Source organism: Leopardus geoffroyi, chromosome E1, assembly GCF_018350155.1.
Source record: "Leopardus geoffroyi isolate Oge1 chromosome E1, O.geoffroyi_Oge1_pat1.0, whole genome shotgun sequence".
Taxonomy (NCBI): domain Eukaryota; kingdom Metazoa; phylum Chordata; class Mammalia; order Carnivora; family Felidae; genus Leopardus; species Leopardus geoffroyi.
The window spans coordinates 16,430,619-16,442,288 of record NC_059330.1 but is presented as its reverse complement, the minus strand read 5'-3'; the positions used below and the strand labels follow the sequence as shown (position 1 = coordinate 16,442,288).

Sequence of the window (11,670 nt, the reverse complement as noted above, 5' to 3'; positions counted from 1 at the left end):
GAATTGCAGTTGTTTAGGAGACTGTCCTAATTCTTAGGAGATACCTGCTGAAATATTTATGGGTTAAGTGTCGCGATGATTGCAACTAAATTTCAAATGATTCAGCAAAAATAAACACACACACACACACACACACACACACACAGAGTAAGTATAGCAAAAATTCACACGTGCTGAATCTATAATCTATATAGGGTTAAATAGATATCCATCCAGTTTCATTTTTTCTGTATATTTGACATGTTCATGTTGGGGGAAAGTATTTAGCAGTTATTTATTGAGTATCCTCCATGTACTGAGTATTCTAAACATTGGAAGTGCCAGTGCCATCCAAGCCAATATGGTGTCTTTATCATGAATAAATAAAAGACTTGGCTTCTCAAGTCACTCAACTGCCATCTGTGGAAAACTGTGATGTCTACAAGATGAATGGTGCTCCCTGAATTTCACTACATTAAGTGGATACCCTGAGAGATACAAAGATGAGCAAAACAAAGTTCCTCAACTTGAAAGGTCTTATCTTCTAGAAGGGAAAGTTAATGATGGTTAGGAGCCAGGTAGAGTGCACTCGGTGCTGGGGCGGGGTTTCAGATTTTAAAAATGATATCGTGGTGCCCCTGCTGGAGAGTCAAAGAAGTGACAAGATTTGTCCACCGTCATTCCTGGAACATTCCTCTTTCCTAAAACTGACAGAATGGGGAAACTATTTTTGCCATAAATAATTAAGCCTAGTAGTTAACCATTAAGCCTAAGTAGTTTGGCTGGTTGCAGTATTAACAGAGTCTAGTACTTCACATCTTCTATAAGTAGCTCAGGCCCAGAGGGAGAGGAGAGAGGCAGCCTCGCATCTGGAAGTTCCTGGGAGTAGAAACCAATTGGCTCCACGTTAGGCCTGTGCACTTCTGGACAGAGAAGGGGGTCCAAGAACTAGCAGCCACAGCCTTTTTTTTTTTTTTAATGTTTATTTATTTATTTTTGAGAGAGAGAGAGACTGCACAAATGGGGGAGGGGCAGAGAGAGAGAGAGAGAAAGAGAGAGAAAATCCAAAGCAGACTCCGGGCTCTAAGACGTCAGCCCAGACACGGGGCTTGAACCCAAGAACCATGAAATCATGGGGCCTCAGTCAAAGTTGGAGGCTTAACTGACTGAGCCACCCAGGTGCCCCACACAGCCTTCTGATTTAGGTGAGCCTAAGAAACAGCATTTCTAAGAAACAGTCTCCAGGCACCTTTCCTTCAGCAGTTCTTTTTTTTTTTTTTTAAGTTTATTTATTTTGAGAGATACAGAGACAGTGAAAGGGGGGAGGGGCAGAGAGAGAGGGAGACAGAAAATTCCAAGCAGGCTCCACAGTCAGCACTCGGGGGGGGGGGGGGGGGGGGGGGGGGGGGGAGGCGGGGCAGGGGAACAGCGGGCACGTGGGGGAGTCTCGAACTCACCAAACAGGTGAGATCATGACCTGAGCCGAAACCGAGTCAGCTGTTTAACTGACTGAGCCACTCAGGCGCCCCTCCTTCAGCAGTTCTGATGAGACTCAGGACTGTCATCTTTAACAGCCTCCCAGGTGACCAACACCATGTTCAGGATTCTCATTTTGAGAACCACAGACTACGGACCAAGTGTCGATGAGAGTGATGGCTGTGGAAGAGCTTCAGCCAAGGGGGAGGGGCCCAGCACAGACCCTACTGCATGGCAGGTACTCAAGAAACATTAACAGGAGGGAAGGGAAGAAGGAAAGGAGGGAGTTGGGGAGGGCTGGAAGGAGACTGACTCTGCAAGTGCACAGAACCCAGAGTACCTCTTGTTGTATGGGAATGAACAACAGGAGAGGGAAACAAGCAACCAGAATGTGGGAAGAGTCTGAGGGGCACAGTTTCTAAGCCACTTTAACCAGTGCCATTCCCAAAGGTCTTTAAGCCACAGTCTTCACAGCCGCTGTCCCCAAGCTTTATGGGACAGAGGCAGCAGCTCAGCAAATGGCTGGAGGGTTGCAGGCTAGACAGATCATCTAGCTGGGTCACTGGGAATTTACTGAGGGTTTTTTTGTTTGTTTGTTTGTTTGTTTGTTTTTTCAACGTTTATTTATTTTTGGGACAGAGAGAGGCAGAGCATGAACGGGGGAGGGGCAGAGAGAGAGGGAGACACAGAATCGGAAACAGGCTCCAGGCTCTGGGCCATCAGCCCAGAGCCTGACGCGGGGCTCGAACTCACGGACCGCGAGATCGTGACCTGGCTGAAGTCGGACGCTTAACCGACTGCGCCACCCAGGCGCCCCACTGAGGGTTTTAAAGTGACAGAAAAGCTAGAAATCTGGCTGTCACAGCTAAGCAACAATAGAGTGTTCTTTGAGCAATTCAGGGAGCCAGCGTGGTGACTATTCCATCCAGAATCCAACAGTGTCCACTAAACTGCTTTAACTCAGGGGGCCTGGCTGGCTCAGTCAAAAGAACATGTGACTCTTGATCTCAGGGTTGTGAGTTCAAGCCCCACATTGGGTGCAGAGATTACTAAATGAACAAACAACAACAACAACAACAACAACAAAACTTTAAAAATAAGCTGCTTAAACTCAGCCACAGGACTTCAGCATTTCTAGCTTAAACAGTGATTAATGATACTCCAACTTCCCAATCTCCATTAGGATTCCTTCATCACCAAAAATTTTAGGCCTTAAATCAAGACCCAACAGGCCACCTGTCTAGGCTTGCCCAGTTTAGCAAATAAAAATACAGGACACCCCGTGAAATTTGAATTCCAGGTAAACAATGAATACTTCTTAGTATAAGTATGTCCTGTGCAACCGCTATCTGTTCATTCAGGACAAAGTCAATGTTTGGGATATAGTTGTACTTTAAAAAAAAAATCTATGTTTATTTGAAATTCAGATTTAACCAAGTATTCTGTCTTTTATCTGGAAATCCTACATTTGTCTACCCTTCCTTTTAAAAAATTTTCTTAATGTTTATTTATTTTTGAAAGAGGGAGAGAGACGGAACACAAGCGGGGGAGGGGCAGGGAGAGAGGGAAGCACAGAAGCTGAAGCAGTCTCCAGGCTCTGAGCTGTCAGCACAGAGCCTGACTTGGGGCTCAAACTCATGAGCCACAAGATCATGACCTGAGCTGAAGTCAGATGATCAACTGACTCAGGCACCCAGGTGCCCCATACCCTTCCTTTTTCTAATAGATGAGGAAATGAAGTTCAGAGAGGTCAAGGGACTTGTCCAAAGTGAAGGGGTTAGAGTCCATTCAAGATTCCTGGCTTCCACAATGCATTCTTATCCAAAGGCCTTATTTCAGAGTTTAACTTGGCTTCTGGAACCACTGTGGATGTGCCTTAGAGTATCAATGAAATTTCTGAATTTCAGGCAAAAATGGGTGTGTGGATGTGTGCATCGTTATTTTTCTGAGGAGATGGCTTCTGATTTTTAATTAGCTTCCCAAAGGAGTCATGATTTTATTATTTTTGCTTATTTATTTTTTGAGGGGGGGGCAAGCCAGGGAGGGACAGAGAGAGAAGGAGAGAGAAGCCTCAAGCAGGCTCCATGCCATTAGCACAGAGCCCAATGCAGGGCTCAAACTCATGAGATCATGAGATCATGAGATCATGCCCTGAGCCGAAACCAAGAGCTGGAGGCTTAACCAACTGAGGCTCCAAGGCACCCCAAAGAAGTCATGATTTTAAAAAGGGATTAAAATCCACTCTTTCACAATATTATGCTCTGCCTTCAAAATGAAGAACATCTATTACTTTGGGTTGAAGTCACATTTCTGCTTCCCTACAACCCTTCACTCCCTGGCATGATGCTGGGCCCCGTCTCACTAGGAGCTGGGTAGATTTTGTCAGCAAGCATATAAAAACACATCTACCACATCCTCTACACGCCATTTAGCAGAGGTCATCCTACCCTCCATAACCTACCTATATCAAAACCCAAAAATTCCTCTGACCTATTCGGTATTTTCCTTCTTCTACCTCTTGGGATGGACAACCCAGAGTTGACAGACCAGAACACCTTTGAGAGACTAGGGAGAAGGTTGTGATGATGTGACCTTTGAGACTGACCACTAGAGGTCCCTTCTCATCTGCAGTGATTCTGAAGTTAGCCAGCTAAGGGATTAGAGAAGATACTTCCTTGGACCAATGGGGAAGGTCTCTGCCTGTTACAGGCATTCTGTTGTATTCTGTGCCAAGCGCTGGGGGAGTAGCCATGTGATACAGTAGGAGTGATACAGAATAAAATGGCTTCCTCAGAAGTTGGATAATGTGTTCCAATATCAGGCTCGAAGGCAGAGTTTTGAAGCAGAACAGCATTTGGGGCTTCCTCCTCCTCTAAAAGGAAAAAAACACAGGACATTCCACCACTACCAGGCAAACATCCAGTTTTCTTTGGAGCATAGTCTGGCTACAGAGGCATATCTACTGGAAGCTAATGAAGCTTCCTCTGTAGACCCTCATTGGCCCAGACCCATTCTAAAGGCCCTGACCCTAGTAGCTTTATATTTATAATGGTGTATTCTTTTCTTTAAAGAAGCCTCCCCCCACCCCAAGTATATAAATGTCAGGCCTAGACATAGCTCCTCTGGCTCCAGGATACAGGATTTCAGAGAGGAAAGGAGTGGGGGGAGTTTCAAAGGGAAACCGCCCTGAAGACTAATGAGGGAGAGTTTCCTGTGGGATGAGAAAGAGAGTCATACATGTGCCAAACAACCAGGCAAGCACTTAATTTCCAAAGAGCTGTAATGGTGGGGGGACAAGAAGTGAGGGAGCTCCCTCTTGCCTGCTTGGAGCTTTCCTTGGCCAGCAGGGTTTGCCAAATCTTGAAAGGCAGGGTGGTTCACTGACCAGCCTGTAGCATCCTGTTGGCTGCTTTCTGAATAAACAAATGGTCTTGCCAACCATTGTGTAGATTTAGTCGGGATGTGTGTGTGTGTGTGTGGGTGGGTGTGGAATACTCCAGTCCCAGAATTCCTATGAACTGTGATGAGCCATGAACTTTACAAAAGAGTGAATAATCAATCAGGGTTGAACGAACAGTGCTGTTTGGGAGGTATAGATGGATTCTGGAATAAAAACTAAATCCATATCCACAACTTTAGAAGCAAATGAGTGTAAGGAGCTGGGAATTTTTTTCTGTTTTGAAAGAGAATAGTGCTGGAAACCTGTAGCCAGCAGTGTGTTGGAACTGACTGGTACTGGCTGCAAGAGCTGATTCTGCACATTTCTTTCAATTCTGCATTCAGTTACTGCAAGTTAGTAGTGTGAAATCAGCCACATTGGGAGTATTTACACCATTGAAATTGGCAACTGCCAGGACTGGCTGTTAGACTTTTACCAGCACATCACTGCCTGTGCTTCACCCCTCAAGCCTCCCCTCCCTGCAACCACCCCCCACAACACACCACACTGACAAATCACAGAACCTGCAAGCATGCCCCCCTATGTATCTGTGTATGGGTTAACACACAAAGGATCACATTTATCCACTTTCTCGTTCATAACCTGTTTGGATGTCCACAATACTCCTTGCTCTGTCATGATATTTTTCAGTGTTTTTCTACTAATTGAATCTTGATCCCAGGCAGCGATATCTCTCCCTCCCTCTCTCTCTCTCTCTCTCTCTCTCTCTCTCTCTCTTGAATTCACAATTGTTCTGTCTCTTACATCATGAGATCTTCAGCACCTCAGGGACTAAGTAGCCAATTGTGAGAGATTCTGAGGCACTAAAACAGGACAGCAAATTACTTTAACTGCCCATAAGTGAGCAGTAAAGACCATATCAACAATATTGTCCAATATTGTACAATATTGTCCAAATGGAAATTGTGTTAATATTTGGCCAGTGTTTTTTCCAAACACACGGTTTTCACCAGTGTGCATCCTGTTCCTCCAGCACTTGAAGAAATTTTAGATGAGCATCTTTGTGTCAGATGAACAGAATCAGTCAGAGAAAAGTCATGTGGCTTGCTCAGGCCAGACCCAGGAACATATGTCACTTCTCAGCCTGAAAGTCTGGAGCTTCAAAATATTACATGGGAGACATGGGGAGGGGACTGACATTTTCATGCCTACTTTATGCAGATACTCCTGTAACAAACAGTTGGAGGAAGCCATTATTATCCCTAATTTCCAGACAAAAGAATGGAGACCCAGGGAATTTAAGCAATCCTTTCAAGGATATGTAGCTAATAGGTAATACAATATTTGTTAGTAACTTAACAGATTTAATATATGCATAGTATAACAGAGCTTGCAGGAAAAACAACCCCTTGTCCTATTTCTCTCCACCCACCCCCTCCACCCGCCCCCAAGGCAACTCTTTTTAGACTTTTACTATTTCTTCTGGTAGGCACCCAATAGGCTTATTAGTAGAATAATGAGTGTAGTGACTTTGTTTAGTTTGTTTTATGTCTGTATCCTCATTGCCTTAGCACAGTGTAAATATTTGTTGAAAAAATACCACCATTTCTTGATTTATCAGTTGGCTTTCTGCTATGTAAGATAAGGATCTAGTGTACTAACATTTCCCTTTCACCTCCCCAACTGCTTCCCATTAAGGCTTTATTGATATTTTTAGTTCCTCAGCTGGCCACCTTTGTAACTCTTAAGTAATGCACATACTCCTTTATTTCTCGTTCCACAACTACAGATAATATCTTTGAACTCCATTGTGAGAGTCTTGGTTTCACTGCAGGTCTGCCTGACTTGAGAATCCATACCGTTTCCACTAAGGCTCTCACACAGACCACTTCTGGGTCAGGGAGTGTCCCTCTGCCTAATTTGGGGAACTATATTTAAAAATAGTAGGCACTGGGTAATGGATTTTGAACTAGAGGCATTCTTGGGCCAGCATATACCAACAGAGAACAGTCTCAAGATATTGGAGTGAGTTTATCAAACTAAAGTTAAGTGTAGTGCAGAAGCATTAAAAAATGTGCACAGTCCAGGATTCTGATAGCAGGTTATAATTACTGAAATTCTCCTAATGCCTAAGGTGATTTCCTGCCCTCTCTACAAGGCAGGACTTGCATTCTACATTAGGAGTGCTATGGGCTTAAGAAACTGGTAGGTAGGGGCGGCTGGGTGGCTCAGTCGGTTAAATGTCTGACTTCAGCTCAAGTCATGATCTCACGGTTCTTGGGTTTGAGCCCTGCATCCAGCTCTGGCTGACAGCTCAGAGCCTGGAGCCTGCTTTGGTTTCTGTGTCTCCCTCTCTCTCTGCCCCTCCCCCACTTGTGCTCTGTCTCTCTCTTTCTCTGAAAAATAAATAAAAACAAAAAAAAAAGAAGAAGAAGAAACCAGTAGGTACTCTGGGTTCTCTATCAGCACAAAATACCTCAGAAATGCCTCCTAGGTATGCTTAGAGCCAAGTTATTTCCTTGGCATGCAGTAAAAAAGAGAGTGGGAGCTGAGCATAGCCCTGGCAGAAGCCTGGTGTGGGTTTCATTAGAGAAAGTAATTGACACCGTGGAGCAGAGGCCATGAAAGGAAAACAGACATGGCCTTTGTTTCCCAAGGCCCTCTGGCTGGCATTGCATACACAACACAAACACTGTCCACGTTGGTGCTTGATACGGGCTTTTTGTTTTTGTCCAGTCCCCACCGTCTTCCAGAAGACAGCTTCACTTGTCTTTTATCTGTACTTCCTCATCCCTGGCAACTCCCACTCCTTATTCTTAAAGGTACTTGCTGGCTCTGCATATCTCAGTTAGACAAGGACTTGACCTACACATCTTGAACCTGTCAGGCCTTTTGACTTAGGCAACACCCAGGACAGATGGCAGGAGGGCTCAGTTCGGAGCCCCACAGGCACCTGTTGGTCCTTCTATCTAACGAGAACCCCAAGGACTAGCCCCTGACCTGACCTAGCCCCATCCCTACAGTTCAGCAGGAGCATCCAGCTTTCTGCAGATTGCAGAATTGCCAGTGGAAACCTAACAATGTTTGCTTTAATTCTTTGCCTTATATTTAGAGACAATGCCTGCCTACTAGAAGAATATTGTAGGAAATAGTGGGGGAGCTAAGGTCATGGCAAGATTGTCTGTTCTTGAATAAAGCCACATCATTAGTTAGGATTAGAATCAGTTAGAAGTAACAGAAAAATCTGGAAATAACTTAAATATGCAAATCTATTTCTCTCTCATATTTAAGAAGTCCAGAGATAGTCATCTCAGGATTGGTAAGATATGCCATAGTGTCCTTCTTGCATATTGCTTTATCCTGCATGGTTACGGTTCCCAAGGTTATCTCAACATGGCTGCTAGACTTCCAGTCATCGTATCCCTACTATAGCCAACACAAAGGAAGAAGGGCAAAGCAGGGCATACTACTTTCTTATAAGGCTGTTTCCTAGAAACTGCTCATATTGCTCATACCAACTACTGCTTATATCTCATTGGCCAGAACATGGTTATGCATGAAGACTGCATCTAACTGCAAGAAGACTGATCCTTGTTGTTTTTATTCCAGGCAGCCATGTGCCCAGGTAATAATCAGGGATTTTATTACTAAGTCCAAGGAAAATGGAAATTGAAGGACAACCAGCTGTCTCTACTCCCTGATGAAGCAGATCAATAAGAGACTCATTGCCTCAATTCAGGCCACTCTTATTTGAGAGCCAACTTCCAAGCCATAAAGATAGAGCATCCTCTCAGGTCGAACCCACTGACCTCTCAGGTCAGGTCAGACCGACTCCATTTGAAAGATAGGGATAATTAGTTTCTCAATGTATCCTGGCTAAGAGGGCCTACTATCTAAAGATAACCTTTGTCCCTGCCATGGCAAAGAAGAATAGACTTAGACCTGTTCTACCAAATAGCCATGCCAATGAAGGAGGCAGCGGGAAACCCACCAGCTCTATAATAGATGTGTACCCAAGGGCATTGGACCTTGCATCTACCTTCAGTGACTAACATGGTTGGTCAAGGTATGCCTCTGGATCACAGAGCACTGAGAATTCAGGCCATGACAGATGGAGGAGTAGAGAGCTTTACTGACCAAAACCTTGTGAATCATGGGGCACTGTTGGTCCAGGTAAAGTCACACATATAGAAGTATATGGATAGTGTGACAGGAAGTCTTAGAGAAGGCCTCAATGATCCCTCCCTCTTGGTATCCATTCCTGTGTGTAATCACTTCTCCTTGCGTGTGGGCAGGACTCACTGCCTCATTTCCAACAAATAGAATATTCAAAAGCTATAGGATGTCACTGCTGCGTTACAGAAAGACAATGGCTTCTGTCTTGCTCTCCCTCTTTTGCCATCTTGCCCACTTACTCAGGAAATCCAGCTGCCATGGGGAGACCCATATGGCAATGAACTGCTGTCTCCAGCCAACAGTCAGAGATGATGGAGGTCTGCCAACAGCCACCTGAGTGAACTTGGAAATGGATCCTTCTCCAGTCAAGCCTTGAGATGACTGCAGCCCCCACCAATAGCTTGACCACAATTTTGTGAAGAATCCTGAACCAGAGTTACCCAGCTAAGCTGCTCCCAGATTCTTGCCCCACAGAAACTGTGAGATCATAAATGTTTATTGCTATCAACTGCTAAGTCTTGGGGTGATTTTCTACACAGCAATAAATAACCAATATAGGTTGTTTACATCTTCTTAAGAAATTCTGTCTTAAGAAATTCTGCTGGTTTAATCCCATGCTCAACTTTTAAAACTTGTTGCTATATCAGTCTTGAAGGGCCAAGTTCAGGCCATGCAAGAATGTGAACACAGAGCTGACTTTAGAGAAGTATCTCTACAGGCAGGATGAGTGTCACAAATAAATACTATAAATCACTTTCTTTATCTTAAAAAAAAATGTGTGGGAACGCCTTTCCTCAACAGATGACATGCCTCCACTTAGAAAAGCAGAATCTTGTTCCTTCTCAAACATGCTGAAAAGACATTTCCTCATTGGTTGTATTGCATATTTGCAATCTCCTCTCCTTTCATCCCTGATTCAAGGTCAGGCATCTGTTGTTTGCTTTGTTCTCTGTGAGTGAAGCAGTGCGTGGATTGGCATTCAGGTGCAACCTTTTATTCCTAGAATAACGCTCTTCTTTGCTAAGCATATGGCCAGGTTTCCATCAGTACTGACCCCAACATGTATTTTCTCATGTAATAATTATTACAGATGAAAACTCTCTTCTCCCACAGCATGAATCTGCAGTGATGAACAGAATAAAGTGTCATGGAGCATCCTCCCATTACTATATGTAGCACATGTATGCCAAAGGCTGTTTTGTACATAGAACATCAGCTGTTTCCTTCCTATGTCTAGGGAAGTATCTTCCAGGATGCACACATAATAGTAATTGCCCTTTTACATTGTACGCTGTTGAATTTTTGCAATGGCCTAGAGCATCGCTAGATAAAGGACTTCTGTTTGCTTTCTCCTCAAGCATAAAATGTGTCATTAGCTCCGTAATTGGATTTATACCTTTTTGGCAATAGAATGATTTATAGCCTTGTTTTGCTGCAGAAATGTAGATTTCAATCACGTTGCTATAGTTATGATATTTTCTGTCTGCCTTTAGAAACAAAATTCATCAATTTGGAAAGCTCTTATTTTGCTCTTATTCTAGAAAAAATATTATTTCTTTACTGAGGGGTCACCATGTTTTGTTCAAAAAAGCCAGTAAAAAGTCACGGGTGGCTTTATGCTTATATATGAACAAGTTCATAATAATACATTGAGGAATAGAGATGAATAAATTGCTAGCCCAGTAACATCCAATTTTCAGGTACTCACTATCCCTCTTAGAATTTGGCTGCTATTTTTTTGCCCACTTGTGCAAAATAATCACATTTTCAGGTGTTTATCCTATAACATACAGAATCATACTTTATATTTTCACTAGAGTCCTGTTCACTATTTATAATGCTATTTTTTACTTGTGGTAGTCACATTACTATAGTTGTGATTTTAAAAAAAACTTTAATAACAGGGGCGCCTGGGTGGCTCAGTGGTTAAGCGTCCGACTTTGGCTCAGGTCGTGATCTCATGGTTTGTGGGTTCGAGCCCCGTGTCGGGCTCTGTGCTGACAGCTCAGAGCCTGGAGCCTGCTTCAGGTTCTGTGTCTCCCTCTCTCTCTGCCCCTCCCCCATTCATACTCTGTCTCTCTTTCCTTCAAAAATAAATAAACATTAAAAAAAATAAAACTAAAAAACAATTAAAAAAACAAACTTTAATAACAGGTTAAGATATAATTCACATAAAATTTGTCCTTTGAAAGTGTGTAACTCAGTGGTTTTCAGAATATTCATGGAGTTGTGCGACCATCACTATTATCAAATTTTAGGACATTTTTGTCACCCCAAAAGGAAACCCTCTACCCATTATTAATCACTCCCTATTTCCCCTTTCCCTCCAGCCCCTGAAAACCATTGATCTACTTTCTGTCTCTATGGATTTGCTTATTCTGGACATTTGCAATAAACATAATCACACAATATGTGGTCTTCTGTGTGACTTCTTTCACTTGGCATGATGTTTTCAAGATGCATCCATGCTGTAACATGTATCATTTTTCTCCATCCCCTTCTATGGCCAAATATTATTCCATTATATGGATATGACACATTTTGCTTATGCCTTCATCAGTTTGTGGACAATTAGATTGTTTCCACTTTTTTTAGCTATCACGAATAATACTGCTATGGACATTCATGTAAAAGTTTTT

The 11,670-nt window shown here is 43.3% G+C and overlaps 1 long non-coding RNA gene across 1 annotated transcript in view; it reads left to right on the top strand.

Moving 5' to 3' along the window:
* The window catches only part of LOC123603209, a 49,944-nt gene extending 39,014 nt beyond the window's left edge, over window positions 1–10,930 (top strand). Inside the window, exon 4 of the long non-coding RNA XR_006714793.1 lies at window positions 9,275–10,930. This is a non-coding gene — a long non-coding RNA (uncharacterized LOC123603209). The remainder of the gene's footprint in view (window positions 1–9,274) is intronic.
* The last annotated feature ends 740 nt before the right edge of the window (window positions 10,931–11,670 follow it).